We start from the raw sequence: 27,901 nt of genomic DNA, 5'->3' as shown, positions 1-27,901 counted from the left end.
GCCCGTTCCTGGTTCCCCGTGCCTCGGAGACAGGTCAGCGATCTCCTGCCTTGTGTCGGAGTTCTCAGCTACCCGCGTCCCGCCGCGCCGGCCTGACGCGTGCCCCCGCGCCCAGGGAGATCCGCCCTCCTCGTGGCCTTGCCCCTCTCTCCGCGCCCTTTGCCTTCATTCTCCGGGCTCTGAGGGCTCCGTTCCCTGCCCAGGGGTAGCTCCGTCCTCCTTTTTCCGGCCGCCGTGCCAGACCCAGGCTGCCTGCCCCGGACACCCTTTCCCTGCTCCTGTCGCCCCACGTGTTCTTGGTGCTTACCCTTGGGGGGGGGGTCCCCAGGACCCCCGCCTCTGGAGCGCAGCGCTTCTCCTCAGGAGCCTCGAGAGCCCCCCTTTCCTCGTCCCAGATCCGCTAGGGCCTTGGCTCGCCCTCCCCCCCACGTCAGGTGCTCACCCGTTATGGCCTAGTAGCGGGGCTGGATTCTCGCACCCGGGAGCGCGGAGAGCACGGTGAGGAGCTTTCTTCGCTAAGGAACTGGTTTTGGATTTAAAGCCGCTGGTGTCTTGGTTGTGGTCCTCGGAACAGGATGTTGTTTTAATTCTCTAAGACGGTTGCACAGGCTCTAAGCAGCTTCTCCTTGGTTTAGGCTCGTCCCCGTAGTTGAGGGGAAGGTGGTGCGATTTTGGTCGGAGCCTGCTTTAGCAAAATGGAATCTTTTTCTCGCCAGCAAAGTTAATGCTGTAGTTTTATTACCTTCGAGGGAGAAGGCTGTATAATAGTGTCAGATAGCGTGGAGTGCTTATAATGTCTGCAGTGTAAGAGGTAACAGGTACCCGATGAATCGTTTACAGGAACTTCACCCTTAAGAAAGGTCTCTTCGCTTTCTTTGATTCTCTGTAGATCGAAGAGGTTTTAATTTCATTCTTTCACCTTTTCCACAAGTGTTGGGTTGGTTCTTTTCCACAAGTGTGGCATCTCTCAGAGTGGTACGCAGTTTTCAGTTTCTCCTTAAATTCTTGCTGGGGAAGAGTCGTCTCTGAGAACCACCAAGGGTTTTTTCTGTTTTAACATTAATGAGTCCACTTGGAAAATCATCCAGTTACCATAGCGTGCATAAACTATCGCTACAGGTCCCTCTCCTCCCCCCGTGTTTTTATATTCTTCTAGCTTGACTTACAGTATGTGGTTTCTAATCATGAGTTAGCCAGGATTGAAACATTGCTGTTAGGAAAGCGAAGCAGGAGCTTTCAGCTGTTGTTTTAACCTGGAAGTTTATGGTTTCCCCAGCGGTTCTTTCCTCTTGACTGTCCACCACCTGTTTCCATTAAGAATGGCCCTTGGCCCAGAGCATAGGCCTCAACTTCTCTCCAACCATTGATTTTTGCCCATGGGGTTATTTTCTCCTCAGATGGTATCTAGACTTAAAATCCATTAGCTGGTGAGATAGAATATCTTTTCCAACCACTTCACTTTTCAGATGAGGAAACTGAGGCTCCCGAGGTTATTTGCCCAAGGTTATGTAGCAGGTGCTCTTACAACAGTTTCAACATAGGTTTTTTTTGTTTTTTTAAAAATACAATATCATGAGCAATAATGTAAATTGCCCTTTAAGATGTGATGGAATGGAAAGGGCCCCAGGCTTGGAGTTGAAGGCCTGAATTGTAATCCTTGGTCTGTTACTAGCTCTACAACCTTGACCAAGTCACTGTTTTGAGCCTCAGCTCATTCTCATCTGCAAAATGGAGGAAATCGTGTCTGTTTCACATGGTGCCAATTCAGCTTCAGTGCAGTAATGTGTGAAAGTGTCTGTAGTATAAGAGGTAGTGAAATTTTGAGCCAGAATCATTTATTTTTCTGAAGATTTACATTTATTTTTGTTATTACAGAAGTTACAGATTCATTATTAAAAATGCAGATAAGCCAGAAAAAAGAGAGAAACTCACCTTTAGTCCCACCACTCAGAGGTGATTGTTAATATTTGTGGTCTTTATCTTATTATCCTTTTTATATGCTGTAGAAATGTTTATTATTTTAACAAAATACGCTTATCCTAGTTACAGTTTTGTGATATGTTTTTAAGTTTAGTAGTAGGTGATAGGCATTGACAACCACATTTTAAATGATGCACTGTGTTTAAGCTCCAGCACATATGAGTTAGGCCACTGGATATCCCAGCATGGGAGCAGAGAATTTGCTGTTTTAAACATGCTGGGCTTGAAGAAGAGAAGAGGAAGGACAGAGACCTAATGTTTATTGTACATCTACTGTGTGATTTTTTTTTTTTTTTTTTTAAATATTTGGGCTCTGCTGGTAAATGTGGAGTGTGAGTCGTGAATTCCATGCCCCCTCCTGTGACTGCCACTGCAGCTTCTTTAACTTAATTTTCCTGTGAGGCCAGATGTAATAAGGAACTGGGAAGTTACAAGGTGGTGGTGGTGTGCCTTGGAAAGGGAAAGAGAAGAGCTGTCACCTGGAGGCCAGGGTGAAGAAGTTGGAGGAAGTAGGAGCATAGGCTCCTCTGCTCAAGGCTTTGGGTACTTCCAACAAATTGCTCTGTTTTCTGTAAACCAGTGAGTGAAGCTCACTGGATTTGGTGAAACTCTGTGTGCTCTGCCTTTTTTTTTTTAACAGCTTTATTGAGATATAATTCACATACCATGCACTTCAACAGTTTTGGTATATTGCATTATTAATTTTAAAAAATTGTGGTAAAATATATATAACAATTTTCCATTTTAACCATTTTTTAATATTTACATTTTTTAACATAAAAAACACATAACCTAAAATTTAGCATCTTAATTATTTTTGAGTGTACAGTTTTGTAGCATTAAGTGCATTCATATTAATGGGAAACAGATCTCCAGAACCTTTTCATCTTCTAAATCTGAAACTCCATACCCATTAAACAACAACTCCCATTTTCTCCCTCCTCCCACCCCAGCCTGTCATAACTACCATTCTACTTACTGCTTCTGTGAATTTGACTACTTTTAGGTATGAGTGGATTCACAACAGTATTTGGCTTTTTGTGACTGGCTCATTCACTTACTATATCTTTAAGGTTCATCCATGTTGTAGCATGTGACAGGATTTCTTTCCTTTCGAAGGCTGAATAATATTCTATTATATGTATATACCACATTTTGTTTATCCATTTATCTGTTGATGAACACAAGTTGTTTGTACCTTTTGGCCATTGTGACTAGTGCTGCTATGAATATGGGTGTGCAGATATCTCTTTGAGACCCTTCTTTCAATTCTTTTTTCTTTTTTTTAGTATTTATTTAATTAGGCTGCTCCAGGTCTTAGTTGCAGTGTGCGGATCTTTAGTTGCGGCATGCATGTGGGATCTAGTTCCCTGACCAGGGATCGAACCTGGGCCCCCCTGCATTGGGAGCGTGGAGTCTTAACTACTGGACCACCAAGGAAGTCCCCCTTCTTTCAGTTCTTTTGGATAATATTCAGAAGTGAATTGATGGATCATATGGTGGTTCTGTTTTTAATTTTTTGAGGAACCTCCATACTGTTTTCCATAACGATCCCCCTATTTCACAATCCCACCAACAGTGCACAAGGATTCTAATATCTCCACATCCTCACCAACATTCGTTTTTTTTTCTTTTTTTTGGCCGCGCCACGTGACATGCAGGATCTTTGTTCCCCAACCAGGGATCGAACCCATACCCCCTGCAGTGGTAGCTCGGAGCCCTAACCATTGGACCACCATGGAATTCCCTTTTCTTCTTTTTTAATAGTAACGGTCCTAATGGATGTGAGGTGGTCTCTCGTGGTTTTGATCTGCATTTCTCTGACTAACGATGTTGAACATTTTTTCATATGCTTGATGGCCATTTGTATGTCAACTTTGCAGAAATGCCTATAGAAGTCTTTTGCCCATTTTTAATTTTTTTTTTTTTTTGGCTGCATTGGGTCTTCGTTGCTGTGCGCGGGCTTTCTCTAGTTGCAGCGAGCTGGGGCTCCTCTTCGTTGCAGTGCGCGGGCTTCTCATTGCGGTGGCTTCTCCTGTTGCGGAGCATGGCCTCTAGGCGTACGGGCTTCAGTAATTGTGGCACGTGGGCTCAGTAGTTGTGGCTTGCAGGCTCTAGAGCACAGGGTCAGTAGTTGTGGCGCACGAGCTTAGTTGCTCTGCGGCATGTGGGATCTTCCTGGACCAGGGCTCGAACCCGTGACCCCTGCATTGGCAGGCGGATTCTTAGTGCCACCAGGGAAGCCCCCTTTGCCCATTTTTAAAAATCAGATTTTTGTTGTTGTCGTTCTTGTTGAGTTGTAGTTCTTTATGTATTCTGAATATTCATCACTTAATAGATATATATGATTTACACATAGTTTCTCCCATGCCATTTCACTCTGTTGTGTCCTTTGATGTACAGAATTTTAAGTTTGATGGAGTCTCATTTGTCTGTTTTTGCTTTTGTTGCCTGTGCTTTTGGTGCCTTATCCAAGAAACCACTGCTAAGTCCAGTGCCCTGAAGCTTATACCCTGTTTTCTTCTAGGAGTTTTATAGTTTTAGGTTAAGGTCATTTTAACCCTTTTTTTTTTTTTTTTGGCCGTGCCATGCTGCTTGGCTTGCAGGATCTCAGTTCCCCCAACCAGGGATTGAACCCAGGCCATGACAGTGAAAGCCTGGAATCCTAACCACTAGGCCACCAGGGAACTCCCCCATTTTAACCATTTTTAAGAGTACAATTCAGTGGCATTAAGTGCGTTCACAGTGTTGTGCAGTCATCACCACTCCTCTCTTTGGAAAATTGAAGTTTTCTTCACCCCAAAGAGAAACTCTGTAACCATTAAGTAATAACCATCCATTGCTCCCTCCTCCTAGCCCCTGGTAACCTCTGGTCTACTGTCTGTCCCTGTGAATTTGCCTATTCTGGATATTTCATGTAATTGGAATCATAATATTTGTCCTTTTGTGTCTGGCGTATTTCACTTAGCACAGTGTTTTCAAGGTTTGTCCACTTGTAGCACATATCAGGACTTCGTTCCTTTTTGTGGTTGAATTCCTCTCCTTATTGAGGTCAGGGATGTCTCTTTCATCTTGGTATCTTGCTCTCTCTTGGTGCTCCATAAAGGCTCTTGAATTGGTTAGAATTCATGCTCTTCATGTGGATTACCAATTACCGGAGGATGTCCACTGACATGCTCAAATCTCTGGAAAAATTCAAACGTATCAGTGTGCTTAAAAGTATGTAACAGTAATGCAGATCACGGTTAACAGCATCATTTCTAATTTGTAATCTAATGATAATTTCTAGTCATTTTCAAAATACAGATTATGTACAGAAGAAGTGTCACATAAAGAGAAGGTATAGGCAAGTTTCTGCTTTTGCTGTATAATTAATATATGAGTGTTTTTTGTTAGAGGGGTGGAATGATATCCAGGTATTCCATGTTGTATAAAGTTTATAAACCTGGCATTTAATGGCCTGCTTAGAATTAATAACGAATACTTTGAGGGTAAGAGCATTTTGAAGGTTATCATAAGCCTCCCAGTTTGTTTTAGTATATTCAGAGTATTCTCATGCATGAAAGGCTTTCTTCTTTTTTTTTTTTATAAATTTATTTATTTATTTACTTTTGGCTGTGTTGGGTCTTTGTTGCTGCACGTGGGCTTTCTCTAGTTGCGACGAGCGGAGGCTACTCTTCGTTGTGGTGCATGGGCTTCTCTTGGGGAGCACAGGCTCTAGGCACGCGGGCTTCAGTAGTTGCGGCACACGGGCTCAGTAGTTGTGGCTCGTGGGCTCTAGAGCACAGGCTCAGTAGTTGTGGTGCATGGGCCTAGTTGCTTTGGGCATGTGGGATCTTCCCGGACCAGGGATGGAACCCGTGTCCCCTGCATTGGCAGACGGATTCTCAACGACTGCGCCACCAGGGAAGCCCCTCAAGGCTTTCTTCTTAAGGTGAGCTTTTACTTAATTTTTTGGAGGTTCATAACTGATTTTGAGCTGCTTGATTGTCTACTTTTCTTCTCTTTGCTTTTTGGACCTAGCCTCCAACTCCCATTTTCCTCCTCCCCAGTAAGTAATAAAAGGAGTTTAATATTAATCCTTGGGACATGGGATGAACTGAAAGTTTTATTTGGTTAACCCTTTTGTCCCAAAGAGGTATAGTAAATTCCCTACATAAGAACGAGTTCCATTCTGAGAGCGCATTCGTAAGTCCAGTTTGGTCATAAGTCTAACAAAGTTAGCCTAGGTACCCTGCTAACACAATCGGCTATACAGTACTGTACTGTAATAGGTTTATAATACTTTTCACACAATGCATAAAAAACAAACAGAAAAAACATTTTAAATCTTTCAGTACAGCACCTTGAAGAGTACAGTGGTAGAGTACAACAGCTGGCATACAGGGGCACGTTCGCATCTTTGAAAGTTCGCAACTTGAAGGTTCGTACGTAGGGGACTTACTGTATAACAGGCCTCACAGTACTTAGCACATGGGATTTTATTTTTGTGTTAGGGAGGATTTATATACCTCTCTTTCTTTTTTTTTCTCTTTTTTTGGCTACGTTGGGTCTTCGTTGCTGCATGCGGGCTTTCTCTGGTTGCGGCGAGTGGGAGCTACTCTTTGTTGCGGTTGCATGGGCTTCTCGTTGTGGTGAGGTGGCTTCTCTTGCTGTGGCGCGCGGGCTTCAGTAGTTGTGGCGCACGGGCGTAGTTGCCCTGTGGCATGTGAGATCTTTCCAGATCAGGGATCGAACCCGTGTCCCCTGCATTGGCAGGCGGATTCTTAACAACTGCGCCACCAGGGAAGTCCCTGTATACCTCTTTTTCAAACAACGTGAACCATTCTTTTGTCCAGAATTATTCCTTGATTCTTGATTATGTTTGGTAATTAAAAGTAGAATGTATCATGGAAGTTTAGGTATTTCACTATACGTCTGAAACAAGAATTAACTTTCTATGTAGGTTTTCTGAGTGGAACTTATACAGATTCTGCTAGTTGGTTGCTATTAATATAATCCTGTACTTACCTGCACACTGTGCTATGGCATTCTGAAATGGTCAAAGAGCAAGTAAAATGAAACAAGAAAATTTTTTATGCTAATTTTTTTTATTGGGGTATAGTTGATTCACAAAATTATATAAGTTTCAGGTGTACAACATAGTGATTCACAATTTTTTAAAGGTTATACTCCATTCATAGTTATTATTAAATATTGACTATATTCCAAAACAAGAAATTTTGAACAAAATCTACAGAATTAGTCTTCTCATAATTGAGAGTTGATTCTAGGATATTTCGAGTTCTTAAAATTGGTTTGAAACCTGTGGTTTGAAAGAATGATGTGACTTGACTGGGGTTTATAAGCATTGCTTGGGAGGGTAAGTTTGACAGCTCCAGCCTTTGGGCTTAAAAATTGGTAATATCACCGTGTGACCTTAACATTTCTGAGTCTTTTTTCTCATCTTTAAAATGGAGATAACTAACTTGAAATGTAATGTGAGAATTAATTAAGATAACTTAAGCTAGGCACTGAATAGTGCCTGGTACAGTGTTGATAATGCTATTTCCTTTTTTCATCTGTAAAAGTGGGCCTGCTGCTTATCTCATGGGTCAGTAATGCAGTTCAACCAAATAAAAGACACTGTTAAAATGAGTAGCAGTGCCATACACAGACAGTAGCTACTGTCAGTGTTCCTTTCCTTTCCCCTTTTAGGTGTATTTTGTTTTGCATTTTCCTTTGTCCATTGTGGGTTAGGGATAAGATTGTTTCCTGAAGTCCAATTCGTGCATCTGAATTGTTTTGCTATGAAGAGTGTCCTTTCCCATAGAACCTTTAAGCTCATTGTTCCCTGTGGAATGCTCAGGTAATGTGGTTTCCTAGATTCATCTTCACTGTCTACACTTCACGTGGGAGTTTGTTGATAGGGAGTCTTCTATGTTCATAGGAAACTGAAAAATACAGATGAATATATTATTGGATTTGCTGTAGGGACACCTGGGTCTCTTCCTAGTTATAGGTAACTAGTTTTAGGCTTGGAGAGAGGGTGGGCTCTAATATTTAGAGTTGTAATGTAGATGAAAGAGTTAATCAGTTTTAGCTTTTTGCTTTGTAAACTATATTGTATCAAGAATCCTTATCTGAGCTTTGTAATTTGATAAAGACATTTTTCTTGATGAGATCTTTGTGATTGTAACTTGTCCTTGTCATGAAATTGGCTTTAGAATCTCCTTGAAGTACTGGTTTCCTTACAGAATTAATCATCATAGCTGTTCTGTAGGGTTTTTTTTGTTTTGTTTTGGTTTCTTTTGGCCGCACCAGGAAGCTTGCGGGATATTAGCTCCCCAACCAGGGATCAAACCCGGACCCGCTGCAGTGAAAGCGCCAAGTCTTAACCACTGGACCGCCAGGGAATTCCTGTGTTCTGTAGTTACTTTTTTAACCTCTGCTATGCTATGGAAGCCACGAGCATAAATTTGTTTATTTTTAACTTCTTTGAGTTCCAGACCTGTAAAAAATTTCAAGAATGTTTTATATTCATCATAAACTGCACATTGACTTATTAACACATTCTTTCTGCTAAGGAAATCTTTAATTCTTCTAAAAACCTTATCTCACAGGCTAGAAGGATAAATACCAAAATTTTCTCTGAGCATTGGGACATGAGCAACTTTTTTTTCTTCATACTTGCCATTGTTTTTAAATTTTTATACAGAGAACATGAAATTCATAAAAGTTACATTAAAATTAGACTTTGTGTTTAAGAGATAAGAAAGCCTAGTTAGGGGAGACTGTGAGTATAAAATATCTTAATGATTTAAAGCATTTTAACTCTTAGAGCTTTGTGAAGTTCTGATGTGACCCTCAGTCAGCCAACCTTTTCCCCGCTTTACAAGAAATGGACTCACTTTCAGAACAGCTTATGGATTGTAACATTTTGATTTTTCTGTTCCTCCACTTAGAAAATATGGCAGCAAATATGAAGAGGAATGGTGAGTTCTGGTTTAGAGGCTGCAGTGAGATCTCACTTAATTGATTTTAATATGCCACTTTGGGGATGTGTTCATAGGTTAGGAGTGTAGCTTTAGAAAGAAGTGTTCACTAACTTTCTGACCTCCATAACTATGTTCAGCTTTGACAAAATGGAGTTAAAATCATTCCCGCCCCCCTCCACCCCCCCCCCCCCGCCATGTTGAAACTCCATTGAAATTATGTTCCCAAATTGGGAAATGTCTTTAGTTTGGGGATTATACAAAATGAAGATTTTTGGTTCTAAAGCCGTTTAATTTTATAGTGTTATACTTTTAATTTTGATAGGTCAGTAGTTTTCATTTACATAACATTGCTACTTTTCAGCAAAGGAATCACTAAATTAGAAACTGTCACCACTTTCTCATTGTTCTTTTTACCTTTTTGTTTCCTGTGAGATTGAAGCAAGCTCTTGCAGAGACTGTGGGAATGTGTGATATTTTGGTGATAATGTGGGGTAACTAATTGTCTACTGTGAGTAGACTGTCTTTTTTAACCCAGTATTATTTGGACATCTGTTCAGTTTTTGCTACTTTCTGTTTTGTACAGATAATTTACTGTAGGCTTTTCCCAGTTTTTTTGTGCTTGCAGCTTGTGTGTGTGGGAAACATTCTCTTCTGCTCCAGTCCCACCCCCCCACTACTATTACATAGCTTAGCTGGTGTTTCTCTCTTGCATGAGTTGTCTGCATGATGTTGCTAACTTAACCATGCTAAGTTGGGTGGGATATTACCAGGGAGAAACACCTTTGCTGTCCCTGCTGGCTGCCTGCCTGATTCTGAACGCTGCTGTCTGATCAAGAGTCTTAGGGGGTCCAGGGAGTGAAAGGAAGTCAGGGTGGTGGTGACAAGCACCTTGAAAATGTATGACTGACATTCATCAGCGACCTGGTTATTCCTGCACATTGAAACAGTACTGCTTTGTGGTTATATAGTCATTTTAAACCTTATAGCAGGCTTCCAACTAGGATATTTCACTGGAAGCTGTTTATGTGGTAAAAGACTGTGTATTCCTTAGGTCCATAATTCTTAGATTTATGGCCAGAGCAAGAGGAGCAGGCATTGCATTTTGTGTTCTTCAGCCCTTCGCTGCTCCTGTTTCAATTTCTGTTTGTCATTTAGTGCCCAGCTGATCTTTGTCATGAAGCTTTTCATGTCCATTCGTTCTAATACTGTATCATAGGATGTTATTTTAGTATTAATGATTTTTTTTTCATTTCAGTGAGATTTTAAGGTTTTTTTGAGGGTGGAGATTGCCTTATTGCTTATTTAGTGTATTATATATCTTCTAAGGAGTCAGGCATGCAGCCCCTACCCTAATTATACTCTGTGATCTAGCCCTTCTTGTAGCAGTTTAGTGGGCCATGGCCCAAGCTGGGCACATCAGTTTCTTCTAGGAATTTGAGATTGGAACTGAGATTCGTGTCTTTAGGGAACAAACAGATCACCTCTATTCAGAGAACTTGAAACATATAGACTCAGACGCTGGGGCACAGCCAAGTTCAGGCTTAATACATGTGGAAGCAGTGAAGGCCAGTCTGCAGGGAGGGAGAATTAAGTACATTTATCCAGAAAGAAGCATTGATGAGAAATGTAGCTCTGGAGAGAGAGGCAGACTAGAAGCACATGCAGAATAGAAGCCTGGGTGCAGAAAGGCTTTGCAGGTGTGGCCCTGGTGTACTTTCTGCCTTTGGGTTCCATGAGATACTCCAGTATCTTTTCAATTAATGCCATTTTTATTTGCTTAAGCTAGTTTGGAGGAAGTTCTCTTAATTACAACCAAAAGAGCTTTTAATAAAATGCTTAGTGCAGAACTCTGCCCAACATTTCTTAAACTGATTTGAATTTTAGAATAGTCAAGCCTGGGATCATGGCTCTTCGGAAGATTGCCCTTTTTCCCCCAGCAGCCTCCTCACCCTCAGGCTTAGGCTGCTTGGGGTTTTGGCTTCTCCATCTGTAGTGTAGACATTCATCTGTGTTTTCCCTTTTGGTGCACAGAGTGCTTCTCTCTGGTGCTTTGCCAGCTCAAGATTGAGGGTTTGGGTTTTTTTTTAAAACAAGTTTCTAATGATTATTTGTGTACAACTAGTTCTTTTTAGGCATGTAAGACTGATAATAAAGTAATAATACTATTTCAGGTAGGAAATTTAAAGCGAGCCATCATTTTTAAAGAATTTTTTGTGAGGCATGTGAATTAGGTCCTTTCTTCATTTCTAAAGTAGCACATTTGCTTGTTTCCTGATTGTTTCCTCTTAAAAAAAGTTGATGGACTTGAGTGGAACACAATAATGCGGGTTGAACAGCAGTTGAGACTTTAAACAAAGGGTAATGGTGAATGGCTGTGTGCCCAGTTGATGGAGTCTGTCTGGTCTCAGCTCAGTTAGTAACTTCATGAATGATCTGTAATAGGAGCATCACAGTGGTGTTTTTCTCTTTGAGAAATGTTAATGAGGGAGAGAGGGAAGCTCTGAGAAGGACAGTTTAATTTGATTTTTTTTTCTTCCTGTGATCATTTGGTTTCTGTTAAGTTGAAAGACTTTATTCCAGAGAAATGTAAAATTTCTCTGTAATATTAAAACAGGAATTAAAAAGAAATGTGGATTTGTATACTACTAGGAAGGAATAGATTTGCAGGGTAGAAAAAGCTGGAAGTCGTTATTTTACATGGGAGGCCGAATTGTTGAGAATATAAACCTAAACAGTGTTATGCCTTTGTACTGTACTGTAGTGTGTATATAGTATTGAACTAAGGGCTGTTCATGGAAGAAGTTATACGTTTTTACAGTCCATAGTGTTTACTGGTATGGGGCCCTGCACAAAGTAAGTAGTTGATAAATATTTGTTGAGTACTATATATGTTGAATGGCACTTAATTTTATGTTTTGAGACAGTTCAGTACTAAGGACTAGAAATAGGAAGAAAACTTTTAAAATTAAAATTCTGTGAATCCATTTCTTCAAATCATTGTCTTTTGAAAATAATCAGTACTTTAAAGCTCCAAGGAGTTTTCTGGGGAAAAAAATGTAAGCAGCTTTCCATTGAAAGACATTAAGTTGGCTAAGATTTGTACTGTAAAAGCCTTCATGTATCTTAAAACCTCATATTGTATATTGCCTGGACAACATCAGAAGGCTCCTAGACAACCCTGATTCTGACTCTTTTCTGTAGCTCCAGAAAATAAGAAAAGGAGAATCTGATACTACTGGCAGTCTATGTTCTTTTGCTTTTCTGGGCCAAGACATGCATTTAAAAATAAAATCAAGGAACTCGTAAACCAGTAGTAAAAACAAATAAAGCGCCCAAGAGTTTGCCTCTTCTCATGTCCTGTGCCCTGAGTCTCTTAGACTGTCTAATATTAAACTAAAGTGGCAAAACTGTGCTCTGGGCTTGTCCTCTGCACTTCCTATTTAAAGTTTATGGGAAATAATCATGGAAAGACACCATATTTATTATATCATTATGATTTTTATCATATGCCATTTTTAATAGCCTCTGCATACATTTACAAGTCCAATTTTTTTTTTTTTTTTTAAGCTTGCAGACTTCTTTACTGAACTAATTTGGGTTATAGATTGTGGTGATGGGATTGGGAAACTACTTAAAAATAACCCTTTGGGACCTGCTACAGGAAAGCTTAGGCGAGTAAATATATGAAAACCAGATACAATATTTCTATGGAATATCTTTTTTTTGATGTGGACCAATTTTAAAGTTTTTATTGAATTTGTTACAATATTGCTTCTGTTTTGGTTTTTTTGGCCGTGAGGCATGTGGGATCTTAGCTCCCCGACCAGAGTTAGGAATAGAACACGCAGCCCCTGCATTGGAAGGAGAAGTTTCTCTCTGTCTCTTTTTTTTTTTAATCTTATCTATCTATTTATCTATCTGTCTATCTGTTTATTTTTGGCTGTGTTGGGTCTTTGTTGCTTCATGAGGGCTTTCTCTAGTTGCCTCGAGCGGGGGCTACTCTTCTTTGAGGTGCGCAGGCTTCTCATTTCAGTGGCTTCTCTTGTTGTGGAGCACAGGTTCTAGGTGCGTGAGCTTCACTAGTCGTGGCTCGAGGGCTCTAGAGCGCAGGCTCAGTAGTTGTGGCGCATGGGTTTAGTTGCTCCACGGCATGTGGGATCTTCCCAGACCAGGGCTCGAACCTGTGTCCCCTGCGTTGGCAGGCGGATTCTTAACCACTGCGCCACCAGGGAAGTCCCTCTGGAATATTTTGATGCCTGTTTACCTTTAGCTGACAGTATATCTTGTCTCTTTAGGTCCATTTTTTTTTTCTCTTTAGACTTGTGAATTTGTGACTTGTCTTTTACTTTTATAGTACGGTTATGAATTAGGTTTCAACACATTTTATCTTAGTGGCATTTATATTTAGGGTTTTCAGTAATTATTAGTTTGAGATCAGGGAAAGATTTTTCTGAGCACAGGGACACTTCTTGAGCTTTGTTCCAGCTGCTTTCTAGGTCTCCAGTTATTGTGGATCAGGCCTAGGAAAGCTGAAGTTTTAGATTATTACTATGATATCAAGTTCTATTTTTATTTATTAATGTTAATTTGTCTGGTGTAACTTTGCTCTGGGCTAAGTAAGACATAGAGGAATGTTTTCTTTTGAATTCTGACTGCTCCACTTCTCTGAACAAACCAGATCCACAGATTAGATTTGTAAATGATCTGTTTTCTTAAGGTATCTTCTAACAGAATGGGTCTCAGGGGAGCTGAGCGCCAGCGCACATTTAGCTGGGAGTGACAGTTCATCTCCCTGAATTACATCCCCTTTGTCCATACACAGCAGTTTTGGAGGCAAGACTTGCAATTTAAACTCTGTTCTGGTCTAATCAGTGTGATTTATTTTATAATCAGTTTTATTTATTATAATTATTTTGTGTGATATGTTTCTGACATAATCATGTAGGGAAGCTAAAATTTCTTGAGTAGAAACTTGCTTTGGAGAACTTTGAAGTCTTGATAGGAAAATACTGAATATAATTTATGCTGTATCGTGATCTGGAAGGATATGGAAGCATACATAGGTCACTGAAACTTTATTGAGCTGTATTTATTTAATTGTTTTTATGACTAGGGAGATTAAAACTTGAATATATTTAACTCTTGCAAGAGAGTCACTAAAACAGTATTTCTTCAGAATTGTATACTATATGGGAAATAATCATGGAAAGACACCAGGTTTATTGTATCATTATTGTTTTTATCATATGCCATTTTTGTTTAATAGCCTCTGGATGATGCATTTACAAGTCCTTTTTTTTTTTTTTTTTAAACCTTGCAAATTACTGAACTAATGTGGGTTATAGATTGTGCTGGGATTGGGAAACTACTTAAAAATAACCCTTTTGGACCTGCTATATTTCTTGAAGGCAGCTTGCTGAAGAAAAATTAGATCAGGCTTTCTGGATTGCTAGATCCAGACCATCAAAAATGCTCTGACCGGGCTTCCCTGGTGGCGCAGTGGTTAAGAATCCACCTGCCAATGCAGGGGACACGGGTTCGAGCCCTGGTCCGGGAAGATCCCACATGCTGCAGAGCAACTAAACCCATGCGCCACAACTACTGAGCCTGTGCCCTAGAGCCCACGAGCCACAACTCCTGAAGCCCAGGCGCCTGGAGCCCGTGCTCTGCAACAAGAGAAGCCACCACAATGAGAAGCCCGTGCGCCGCAACTAGAGAAAGCCCGCGCACAGCAACAAAGACCCAACGCAGCCAGAAATTTAAAAAAAAAACAAAAACGCTCTGACCAAAAGAAAAAAAAGCCTGCTGGATCCACCCCCAGGAATCCTCTTGGGTCCCCATGGTAACAACCTCCTTGCTTACAACTTGTCACTGTGTAACTGTCACTGGGGTTCAAAGAAAAGCCAGTATATCAAGAATTGTGCGGCATTAGCTACTCCTTGGTAAAATGCTGTTGCACATTTGCAACAAGCCAGAAATAGAAAGTTAAAGTTTCTGTGTTCCATTAATTAGATGCTTTAAAAAGCTGCCTAATTATGGTAAGGTGCAGTAGTGGGAAGGTGGTGGGTGGCCAAGAAAGGCATAGGAAGAAGCCATAGGCTCCAAATGTTAAGACCTTCATTTTCTTCTCTAAACCTTTAATTTTGCAAATGAGGGAAGTGAAATGCGTTACTTAAGTTCACATAGAAGCAGAAGCAGGATTCCATCCCAGATCTTCTCATTTTCCAGGACGGTTCTGCTGTCTCTGCCCACACATCACATTTGCTATGCCTCTACTTTTCAAAAACCAAGTATCAGTTTCTGAGGTTAGGAAAAGACCTTAGAGGTCATGCAGGGGAATTTTCTACCCAGTGGAGGAATCCCTTCTACAGCATCCTGGGCAGGTGCCCTCTGCCTCTTCCCTGAGGTGGGGGTTACCTATCTAGTTAGCAAAAACCTCACTGCCTGACTTCAAAGAGAAGATAGTTTTACATGGCTTTCTCATTTTAAAGCTATAAGCTTTGTTTTTCTCCCCTTATAAATTAGCAATTGAAAATCAGACCTGAATGTTTTTCATTAGCCTGTTGATCTCCGTTTAAGTCATGCTTGTCAGTCGTGACAAGGCAGATAATTCGTTAAAAGAATTATGTCATGCCTAAACTCTAGAACTTTGAAAAGATAATGCCATATTTGGAACAAGCTAGTCCTTTAACAGCTGGGAGGGAAGAGATGATAAATGCTATATTCAGCTTAAAGTATTTTATAACGTGCTTAATAAGATGAGATGATGGTGAGCTAAAGAGTATCAAAAGAGGCCTCAAAATATTTTAAAATCAAAAGCCAAATAGGCAAGCTGTTTTGTATTTTTTGTGGTGCATTTGTCACTGTTTTTGTCATTGTTTAGAGTAGGTTCATTTACACAGAAGTGAGTTTTGGATTCAAAACCAACATTATTTTGGTAATTATTAATTACACATACCAAAAAAGAATTTTTTTTTAAGTCCATTTCTTGGATGTCATTGTTGCTCAATATGCCAGTCATTTAATGTCCCTTCAGTAAGTGCTTCAGCCTTTATTTCACTTTTCTTCTTTCCTAACTGCTTGAAAGGTAGTAACAGGTAAACATTTAAGATTATTAGCTTGAGATTTTTTTTTTTATACCTTTTAAGCAAAGCATAAATGCATCTTTTCTAATAAGGTATACAGAAATGTTTTCAGTTTCTTATAACCACAGATACTTTTTCCTCGAAGAAGTTACCATATTTAAAAATGGAGAATTTGGCTCCAATGTTAATTTTTCTTTCTGTCTTACCAGAAAGTTAAAGTGAAAATGCTGTTGGCAGTCTTTTGCTGTCTTGACTTCAACACGGTAGAGAATGCTATAATGAAAATGTGGCTGAGTTTTTAATATTCTGGAATTTCATGACCACCAGCCCTTCTTGTTGTGCAGCCAGGGTAATTAAGGTAATCAAATATTTTAGTCATCAGCAGGTGTGGCCTGCCTCGGAAAGAAATCTCTAATTGTAGCCTCGACCCAGTGCCCTTTTCCTTCATTTACTCCAAAACATATTTATTATTTTTGTCATTATTCTGGTTCTTAATTTGACCAGTGAATTTTTGCTTAAAAGTTCATCACACAGTTTTTCTTGATAAGAAAGTATGCTGAATTACAGTGTAATGACGGAAACTAGCTGTTAGACTTCACGTTTTGGGTGGGAGGTGTGGGGAGTGAGAGAGAGAAACGAAGAGGAGAGGAAGGGAGGGAATGAGAGAGAGGAAGAGGGAGATGGTTTCATCCGTACCATTTTGTAGACAAGGAGACTTGAGGTTAGGAACCTCAGGGAGGATAGTAACTTATTGGGGGCATCCAGCTATCAAGTGGTAGGTCAGGGCTGGGCTTTGAGTCCACACTCCAAATTCTGTGCTATTTTCCTTTCCTTTTCTTGCTTTTAGAGGCTAAGCCTCATAAAAATAATGAAATAATTGGGCTTCCCTGGTGGCGCAGTGGTTAAGAATCCGCCTGCCAATGCAGGAGGCTCGGGTCGAGCCCTAGTCCAGGAAGATTCCCACATGCTGCGGAGCCACTAACCCCGTGCACCACAACTACTGAGCCTGTGCTCCAGAGCCCGCGAGCCACAACTGTTGAGCCCAGAGTGCTGCAACTACTGAAGCCTCGCACCTAGAGCCCGTGCTCCGCAACGAGAGAAGCCACTGCAATGAGAAGCCTGAGCACCGCAATGAAGAGTAGCCCCCGCTCGCCACAACTAGAGAAAGCCCGCGTGCAGCAATGAAGACCCAGCACAGCCAAAAATAAATAAATAAGTAAATATTAAAAAAAAAAAAAAGAATTTATTTTTGTAACCACTCCTTTTCATGTGGTAGTATAATTTTTAACTGTTAATCAGTAATGTAAATTCATTGTCTCATTTTAGAAGTTCTTACCTTTGAGTTAGGAAAAAATGGGCCTATCTTTTAGCTGCCCTGATAAGATACTGTTTGTGTACCTTACCTAAACTGTTTACCTGTTTTCTTGTTGAAAAGTAGGAGTGATGTAACCCTAGCAGAAGTGGCATGGAAATGTGGTTTTAAGGTAGGTAGCATTCATAGCATCTTCGTGTCTTTAAAAAGAAATGCATGGAGTTCCTATGGGCAGATAGGTGGGGGTATCCCTCCCACGGGTCATTCAGTAGGTGAGAAAACTGGATGTTACATCTTTATTTGGTTCCTTAGTGAGAAATGTTGTGACATGAAAGATTGCCATCTCCCTTTTTTTACCCTTCTTCTTAAAGTCTGGTCCCCATCTTCCAACTCCCATGCCCCACAGCCATCCTTTTGGCTCTGACTTTGCTTCTTAATTCTAAACAGCCATATTCCATGAGCTCCCAGAAAAGAGAGAGAAAGAAATCACCAATCTCTTTTGGCTGCCTTGCAGTCAGTGCCATTTTTACCAAATGGTCTGCTCTGTGACCATGTCCTCTTTTGACTGGGCCCACATTAAAGTGTGTCCCAAATGCTATCTTGATATATGTCCTCACTAGCAATCTTGTTTTTTAAGTCTCCATTTACAGGTTGATTCACAGTGGGAGGGAGAGCCATGTTCCGAAACTTTCTGATAGCCTGATTTTTTTTGTCTTTCATCTCTTTGCTTCTATTTATGTTCTTTGTACCTCTTCCTTGAGCTTGCACCTTCTGCATAGTTGACTGTATTATATCATCTTTGAAGCTGCAAAATAAAAGTTGGAAGATTTTAAAGTTAAAGTTCCCAGAATAATGTTGTCGCCCACATTGCACATATGTCACATTTTGAGTTTACTAGTTAAGCCTCTAAATATGTATTTTATATACAGTATGTGCAGTGTGATGACTTAGGTTGCCATGAGAACCTAAAAATTTTAGGCTTAAATGGTTCAGCAGGAACAGACACATTTTTTTTCCTTTATTGTCTTAGAGGAAGGCTAGGTTTTTCTTTTATGTAATATACTTTTTACAAATTGAGATATTAGGCAGTGGCTATTCTCAGATACCACGTCTTGCTGACAGGATGGGTAGCTTCTTTGTTTGCCTATTATCGGTCTTCTTTATTCCAATCTTCCATGCTCTAGTTTTTTCCCTCTCTACCTGTCTCCTATTACTTTCTTTGCTACAGGTTAGAATTAGAAGTAGGAAACTGGAGGCCTTAGCTTCTTAAAAAAAAAAAAGTACATCTGGTAAGAGAGGAAGTATCTAGTGGGATGTTCCTAAGCAAATCTATAGAATTCCACTCTCCTGTAAGCCTCCTGAGATGAGCTGTGGTAGTAAAATTTGCTTGGGACAAAAAGAAATTTTTCCTGAGGCTTTTTTTTAAATTGAGGTTATGGTTGATTTACAGTAGCTCGAGAATTTTTTTTGAGAAATGCTTATTTGTTTATTTAGGCTGCGCTGGATCTTAGTTGTGGCACATGGGATCCTCATTGCTACGTGTGGCCTCTTTAGTTGCAGCATGTGCACTCTTAGTTGCGGCATGCATGTGGGATCTAGTTCCCCGACCAGGGATCGAACCCAGGGCCCCTGCATTGGGAGCTCGGAGTCTTACCCACTGGACCACCAGGGAAGTCTGAGAATTTTTTTTAAAAGGCATTATGTTAGTCTGCATCTAAAACAATTCAGGTTCTTTTGAATTGGGATATATTGTTTTGAATAATTTCTTGGCCAGGGTGACTTGTTTATTCTTGACTAGGTTTAGTCATGAAGATTCCCTTCTTATTGGACTAGGAGGTGCAAGAGGAGATGACAGAATGTTAGAGATGGAACAAACTATATATTGTTTAGTCTTTGGTTCTTAACCTGTTTTGGATCATGGACCCCTTTGAAAATCTGGTAAAAAGCTATGGACCCATTTCCCTATAAACCTAAGTTAAGTACATAAATATATTTTACATATATATAAAATTTTGCACATAATATAGTGGGGTTTATGGGATCCATGAAATATCCGTGAATTCTATAGGTCTGTGGACCCTAGATGTGGACTCTTGATCTGGTCCAATACCATTTTTCACTTGAGGAAGCACATAACAGGAAAGAAATGACTTGCCAATGGCCATACTATAGGTGTGTATAGCCATTTTGATTTTGTGGTTATACTTTAACCACCCTTGGTGTATACAACTGTGGTGTTTTGCATTGTGTTGTTTATCTTTACGTAAGTAATCTTAATGGGTAATTAAAGCTGTGATCTCACCCAAAAAATAGCATAGTAGTCCACAATAAAATACACTTTGGGAAATCAAAGTTGCTATAACAGGCCTGCTCAGAAAAATTAAATGTATTAAAAAAAAATGTATAAGCCACTAACACAGTTAAGAGATTTTAAATAAAATGTTGAACACTTGCATGTCTGTGTTTTGTGGGACATGAAAATGCCTCTACTGCTGGAATTCTGCTGTGCTCCTTTCTCTTTTTTTAAAAAAAAAATAATTAATTTTTGGCTGCGTTGGGTCTTCGTTGCTGAGTGCCGGCTTTCTCTAGTTGCGGCAAGCGGGGGCTACCCTCTTCATTGCGGTGCGTTGGCTTCTCATTTCAGTGGCTTCTCTTGTTGCGGAGCACAGGCTCTAGGCGCGCGGGCTTCAGTAGGTGTGGCACTCGGGCTCAGTAGTTCTGGCTCATGGGCTCTGAAGTGCAGGTTCAGTAGTTGTGGCGCATGGGCTTAGTTGCTCCATGGCATGTGGGATCTTCCCGGACTAGGGCTCGAACCCGTGTCCCCTGCATTGGCAGGCGGATTCTTAACCACTGAGCCGCAAGGGAAGTCCCTGTGCTCTTTTCTTTTTCAGCACATCAAACAGGGTGTGGACAAGGCTCTGCCTTGCACTATGAGATCTAGGTGGTGGGATTGAGAGATCAGTTTTGCTATAATTTGGCATCTTTTGCTCGTCATTACTACATTACCTACAAAAGGTAAAGAGAAAATTTCAAATGGTCAATTTGCCTATAAAATATACTAAAGTAAATAATTATGGTGAACCAATTAATTTTAAGAATTTGAAGGCTTTCCTTTTTTTCAGTTTTAGAGAAAGCGTTTTGCTGGGGTGCAACCTAGTATGTTTATTTATGTCCCGTAAGCTGGAGGATTGTACACACACATATACCAGACATGTCAGTGATGGAAAGGAACTAGGCAGTGCTCTCCTCTCTGGAGCTCCCCTTCACGACTGGGTGACTTAGCAAGTATTTTGTAATCAAAGATCTCAAATGCACAGTAAGTATTGGTTGATTCATTGGGAGCTAAAGTACAGAATCATTTGAGCCCATCAACCATGCATTTTCTTTCCTTTTTTGATTCCCTGCCTGCCTTTTTTTTTTTTTTTTTTTTAAACCATACATTTCTTATCTTTGGAGAGTTCACTCTGGCCAGAAATTAAGCTTTTCATATATTTCACATTGAGATGAATCTGAATGAATTGTTCCAAGCAAAGTAATTTTTAGAACATAAACATTTGACTTCTGATTATATAAGCCAGCATCCTGGGAAATATATTTTAAAAGTTGTATCAAATTTATTTTAACTTGTAAATCAGAAGAAAAGAAAAGGAGAGACCTAAAACTGAGAGTTGGAATGAGACCTTCATTCTGAAAGCAGCAAAGGGCCCGTGAAGCCTAGGACCCTTCACACACATGCGGAATAACCTTTTTTGCATGTTAAGTTCCAGGATTTAAATGATAAATTAAGCCTCATGGCTGCTGCCGGCCTGGTAAGAGTGCAGCCTGCTGAAGTTCTCACAGTGTCTTTCCTGTTTGCTGTGGCAGAGGGATTCTTGGTGTAAGTGACTGAAATTATCGGGAAGTTCCTTGGCCAAAATAGAATCTCAAACCTTTCTTCAAGTACCAGCCTGTGTGTTTCTGTTTTTTGTCTGGAGCATGTGAACGCAGTGCATGTGTGTGAGATAATTGGGCTTTCACTAATGGCCCCCTTTCAGCAACCATGTATGGATAAAGCTGCTCAGGTCCCTGCTCCTCCCTCTCAGAGCAGGGAGCAGGACCTGTTTTGCTGAAGCTGCTGTTCCACTTTTCAGCTTTCTATATTTGTACAGCAACAGCAGGAGCAGCCCACTAGCTCGGCCGCGTGGCTGCCCTGTGCGCCCATCCTGGCTCTGGCCTGCTCAGGGCTCAGCCAGGGCTTGCAATTTGTGTTCTTACGTGCGTCCATCTGTCTGTCTGTGTACATTTCTGTGGAGGACTGAGGTTTTCAAGTTAAAGAGGTGACCTGTTTGTCTTTTGTGTTTTGTTTTGTCAATTATAAATGGTAAAGAATGTTTCAGAATCTTGGGGATGGGGTGAGGAGACAAGATTTGTATTATTTAACAAAATATATTTTAGGGAGAGGATGCCAAACTGGTAAACATAGTGTCAGAAATGGTCTCTGTGTTCTCTTAGAAACTTTTCTCATTAAAGTAGTAGTGTTTTTTCCCTTTTGTTTTTCACTTGTCACAAAGCCCAGTTCTTAGGGGTGGAAATGAATTCCTTTCCTGGCACACAAATTTCCTGATGTAAGATTTGAGTAGAAAAGGCTGAGACACGTTTACCCCCTTAAGAAATGACCTCATACACATCTTTTTAGAAGAGGGTACAGTAGGGGCTAAGCCTCTTCCCTTGGCCTTTTGCTGGGAGAGGAACTGTGGGAAATGCCCTGTTGCTTTGGGCTTTGCAGAGGCCTGTGCTGTTTGCACAGATTCAGAGTGCTTTGTAAAGTTTGGCCTTACAGAGGGCTTGTAATGTTTTTTGGTGTCATGTCTATTTAAGGAATAGTATGGGACATGACATGCAGACAGATTTCAGTTTATTTCCAAAGAGTATTGGATTTGTTATATATTTAAGGAGTACTCTCTTGCTTTGTTATGAGATATTCTAATTAGATAAATGAATTGCTCGATCTTGATCAACTTAAGTCTAAATTCAAGTTGGTTTCTTTGTTTTACCCTTTCCTTTTACTCCCCTCCCCCATCCCCCCCCTGAGTCATAAGCATGCCGAGTTGGGAATAGAACTTGTCAGCTGAGTAGGGATGAGACAGTTCTCTGCACATACTTGTAACTGTGGCCCATGAGGAGAGTAAAGGACTTAAAATGCTGGAGAAATACATTCACTGAGGCAGCTTCTTCTGTGGCTGTGTGGTGTGGTTGCAGGGTTCCATGTGACCATTTACTGATGTATTCTCCCTTTGAACCACTTAGGAGTCTGTTGTTCTGTGACTTGTCCATTGTTGGCTTCAGGTGTATGTGTTTGTGTAGGGCCTAGGACCTGGTGCTGAGTCTCTCATGGGTCCTACCTACTTGATGACTTTATAAAATTCTGTTGAGTGTGGCGTTAAATGGGCTTCAGCTTCCCCTTGGCAACTCTTAGTGCCTGTCTCATCTCGCCATTCTACTTATGTTTTCTCATTTATACCATGAATCACTATATACTCTCTTTAGGGGCTGTCATTGGAGATTAAAATCAGTGGCAGCTCTGATTTTACTGCTCAACCTCAGTAAAGGACACTGTGGTTTAGCACATCTCTATTTCAGCTTTCCCTTTATTCTTGATCTTTAAAAAAACTTTATAATTTTCCTGGTCTCATTAGTTGTTATTTTTTTCATTGTATGCTTTTTGAAAGCTTCCATAAATCCTTTTTGATACGACGCGGGAGGGTAGTAAATAAATGTTTATAAATAAGTAAGTGCTCTTAGAACAAGTGGTTCAGTATTTCGTAATGAAGATTACACTTACGCTGGACGCCAACAGGCCCAGTTGAAGATTTGTCAGCCAATCATTGCCTTCTTATCTACACCCCTCCCTCTCCTTCTAATAGGAAATATTTCTGTATAATCTTAGGTACTGCATTTTGTTGGGATTGACATCTACACACTGCTGTATTTAAAGTAGATAACCAGCAAGGACTTACTGTATAGCACAGGAAGCTCTGCTCAGTATTCTGTAATAACCTTAATGGGAAAGGAATTTGAAGAAGAATAGAAAAAAATTAAATTAAAATCTTAGGTACTCCATTTTGAAGAGAAACAATCCTCGCCCACCATAGGCACCAACCTTAGTGCCTGGAATAGTAACGATAGCAAAAGTTTATTGAGTGGTTTCTGTGTGCCAGGCGCTGTTCTAAATGCTTTTACATACATGAGTTTTAAAATTCTAACAAACATCTCCTAAAGTAGATACAGTTACCATAACCATTTGGCAGATGAGAAAACAGGTATAAAGAAGTTAAACAATTTACCCGAAGCTAAACCTGGCTAGTAAGCTCAAAACTGGGATTCAAAAGCAGTGGTGTGGGAGCTTCCCTGGTGGCGCAGTGGTTAAGAATCCACCTGCCAAAGCAGGGGTCACGGGTTCAAATCCTGGTCCAGGAAAATCCCACATGCCACGGAGCAACTAAGCCCGTGCACCACAACTACTGAGCCTGCACTCTAGAGTCCACGAGCCACAACTGCTGAGCCCACGTGCTACAACTGCTGCAGCCCGCGCGCCTAGAGCCCGTGCTCCGCGACAAGACAAGCCACCACAATGAGAAGCCCGCGCACCGCAACAAAGAGTAGCCCCCGCTCGCCGCAACTAGAGAAAGCCTGTGTGCAGCAACGAAGACCCAATGCAGCCAAAAATAAAATATATTAAAAAAAAAAAAAAAAAATGTGGTGTGACTCCAGAGTCTGAGTGTAGGGTGTATTATAGGCTTATAGTCAATATTTGACTATTAATTTTATTAACACGTTCTGAATTTTATTTGGGGATTTTTGAATCATGAATCAGTTTAACCCAGTTTCATTTTAGAATTTCCTTCTGAAAATGACTACAGTATATGACTTTGGTTTTGCAGGTCTCTGTCAACTAATTCATTTTTTGATGATAAAAAGCTGGAAGGCAAATAGTGAGTCTGTGAAGCATTCCCAAAATTACTAATTTATCTCTGCTGGTGCCAGACTGTTTACTGAAGATATTGAAAGCAGAGTTAATTTTAGTTTCTTTAAACTCTTGGTCCCTGCGCTACATATCTTCAGGAGAGACCTTCATAGGGGAGCACGGGAAGGGAAGACTGGCAAATTTTACCTAATCCACTAGCTGTAATCTGTGTGAGTGTAACAGGATAATAGGGAGATGTGTTTAAAAGAAATTATGACGGGAGAATTATTGGTAGGCTGAGTAATTTCAGTGGAGGGTAGCAAAAATGTTATTCCATCTTAGACAGTGTGATTAAATAGCACAAAAGTTTGATTTAGACAGGGAAGAATCAGCTCTTCTAAGGTGTTTGTCTCTCTCAAATTGATGACAGATTTTCTCTAACCATATATGCTTTCCCTTGTGTATATGCTGTCCTATGTTTTTTGTTTGTGTAAATCTTGTCTTCTGAACAAGACAGAAGGGGATAGGGCCTTCTGACCAAGGGATGGGGATAGAGCCTTTTTTGTACCCTCTCTGCTTCTAGGTGTAGAGTTGGATGTTCTCTATGTGTTTTTTGATGGATAGATCTCCCATTTTACAGAGAGCTTGTTTTTGTAAAAATGAAATCAAAGCACTGACAAGTTTAATATTGTGGAACAGTGGGATTTTTTTTTTAGGAGTGATTTGAAGGAGGTGACAGAGATCATATAAATGGGTATTTAAATGTGAGAAGCACTTTTAGGAGCACAATTTGAGAGTGATGAAAGCATGGTAATTGTGAGGAGCACGGTTAGAAAGTGATGAAAGCATGGTAATTGAAGCCACTTTTTTTTTAAAGTGACAATATTAAAGAGATATTTAGAATTTGCCCTTGGGCTGCACATCCTTTGGGATGAATCAAGTCATGCTGAACATACGCCCTGATTGGCTGAAGCAAAGGTGTAATTTTTGTATTTTCTGGCATAAAACCTATCTATCTCAGGAAGCATCTCTACAGAAAGAAGTGGTTTCTGGTTTTGTAGAATTATGACCTTAAGAACAGAAAGAGATTGAGTAGAGTTTCCTGCTTTTCAACAGAATAGGACAAACCTCCTGAGACAAGACCATATGGAAGCATCCTGCTGAGTGCCCATGTGTTTAGGGTGAGGTTGGGGCAGATGGTACAGGCAGGGTTCCTGGCTGCTTGGTCAAGGATTCTGGAGATGATAGAAGTTAGATGTTAGGTACTGTGGAAGAACTGTTATATGTTGTGTATATTGGGCACGTTAGCCTAAGAGTTGGAGTGAGCTCAGTGAGAGGATATTGATGTATTTGGTAGTGTTGGGGGTAAGATAAGGGAAGAGGTGGGGAGATGCTGACTTGGATTGATAACCTGCAATTCGATCTTAACCTCCTTCTGAGGTTAGGGAGGGGGACACAAGATATGGTGTGAGAAACAAGATTCCAGATCCCTGGCCTCTTCTGTTCTCTAGAGCCTTCAAGTAAGATATTGCAGGACTGTAGGATTTTTCTATTTAAGCTTGAAGCTGTTTTGATTCCTTTTTGAGGTACTAGGCCAAAAGCTGTATTTATAGAACTGGTTTTGACACATTATCTCACCCTGTCCTTTGCCTTCCTTACTGGAATCCAGCTAATGTTGCACTCTGCCTGGCAGGAAAGGTTGATTGAAGAAATGTACACATAGATATACAGCTGAGTGATTGAAAATAGCTCCAAACTTTGTAAATAGTCCAGCTGTAACGTTTGCAGTCAGTTGAATTGCTGGGATAATTTCAAATGGTATAATATAATTACTCAGCTCACATGTGGTAGGTATACTGCTGGTTAACCTGGACATTGGCTGTTTCCACACACAAGTTTCTGGCAAAGCAGGAAAAAAAAATACAAAAACAAGGTGCTTGTTTTGTAACAGAGCTTGAGTTGGGATTTTTCTTTGTCCCTCATAATTTCAAGAGTTTTCTTTAAAAAAAAATTTCTGTAGAATAGATAACATATCCATATGTAGACAATTCAGTCAGTATTCCACTTCTGCAACCTTGTTAGCAATTTTTTCTTTATCCTTCCAGAGATATTCTATTTATGTACAAGCCATGTGTAAATCCTTTCTTTCTTTTTTTTTGGCTGCGCCACGATGCTTGAGGGATATTAGTTCCCCGATCAGGCATCGAACCCGGGCCCCGGGAGTGAAAGTGCTAAGTCCTAACCACTGGACCGCCAGGGAATTCCCAATCCCTTCTTATATAAATATATCCTCCTGATCAGTCCTTAGTGGTACATTGGAACTGCTTTTTTCTCTTTAATAGCTACAGAGTGTTCTATTGTGTCTCTGTACTATAGTTTATTTAACCAGCACCCAACTGATATGCATATATGTTTCCAGTTTTTGCTATTATAAACAATGTTCTTATGTATGCCCCTTTGTGTACATCAGGTGTAAGCTTATTTGAAGGTAGTTGATTTACAACATTGTGTTAATTTCTGCTGTACAGCAAAGTGATTCATTTATACATATATAAATTCTTTTTCATCTTCTTTTCCCTTATGGTTTATCACAGCATATTGATTACAGTTCTCTGTGCTATACAGTAGTACCTTGTTGTTTATCAGAATAGAAAGATCTTAATGCAATGGCAGTCAAACTACTACCCCAAACAGTTACTGGAATGATCATATGACCTGAAAGGAAAGATCTACAGAGACTGTCCTGAGATAAGTTGAACTATCAAAACCAGCAACCATTATTGCTGGAGAAGAGGCATGTTGCCTAGAGTAGGGAGGAGTAGCCCCTCCTTTTTAAAAAATTTTTAGGGGACATGGTGATGGTAGCTGAATCTGCAAGCCAGATATATTTCTTTTACTCTCAAAATGTTAGTTCCACCCATTTATGATCTCTGCCTCAGAAAAACATTTGTGGTCCATGTCTCATTCAGTCCTTTTCCCTTAAAACTACTCAGATGGATATCATGAGACCAGTCATCAAAATCAGCTTATGAATTCCAAGTACTTGTTATGCCTAAAGTTTAATAATCACCTCAGAAAAATAAAAGCAAACTAATATTTTGAGTTCCCCTCCAAAAAAGCATTTTACAGACTGGCTTATTTTACCAAATAGAGTGCTGTGACTCCAGAAAGTAAAAGTCTTACTGGCTGCTTGTGGAACCTGGGTCGCTTAGTCCAGTATCTTCACTTTAGTTCCCTCATCTGGAAAATGGGAATGAAAATGCTGAAGAATCTCCTTTGAGCACTCAGGAGAATAAAGTCATTTCCAGAAGGTTATGTATTATAGAAATGACTCTTCAGAGACATGAAGATTATAAGGTAATTTAAAAAGTAACTCTGACAGTGTTTTAGAAAAAAAATTAGTCACATTCTGCCTACATGGTACTAACATATGGTGCAGCCCTGATGAGCTGCACAAGTGGGCTGAAATCAAAATGCAGTTGGAGAGAGGAGCAGTAGTGACTCACTAGATGAGACAGATTTGGCCTTATGGCCGGGCAGTGAAACTAAGGCGGAACTGGTGGTCTTTGAACATGCCAGATTTCAGCAAATGATACATGAATAT

General features: G+C 40.3%; 1 protein-coding gene across 20 annotated transcripts in view; it reads left to right on the top strand.

Annotated features, from left to right (window-relative positions):
• The window catches only part of CELF1 (CUGBP Elav-like family member 1), a 71,436-nt gene that overhangs the window by 289 nt on the left and 43,246 nt on the right, over positions 1-27,901 (top strand). Inside the window, exon 1 of one of the 20 annotated variants that reach the window (XM_036862702.1) lies at positions 17,508-17,526. The exons of the other annotated variants lie outside the window; for them this stretch is intronic. The gene's annotated coding sequence lies outside the window, so the exon portion shown is untranslated. Of the gene's footprint in view, positions 1-17,507; positions 17,527-27,901 lie in introns of those variants that run through there. 20 annotated transcript variants of the gene reach the window in all.

The sequence above is a fragment of the Balaenoptera musculus genome, chromosome 8 (assembly GCF_009873245.2).
Source record: "Balaenoptera musculus isolate JJ_BM4_2016_0621 chromosome 8, mBalMus1.pri.v3, whole genome shotgun sequence".
Lineage (NCBI taxonomy): Eukaryota > Metazoa > Chordata > Mammalia > Artiodactyla > Balaenopteridae > Balaenoptera > Balaenoptera musculus.
Note: the sequence above shows the minus strand (reverse complement) of the source record. Positions and strands in the feature narration are given on the sequence as shown.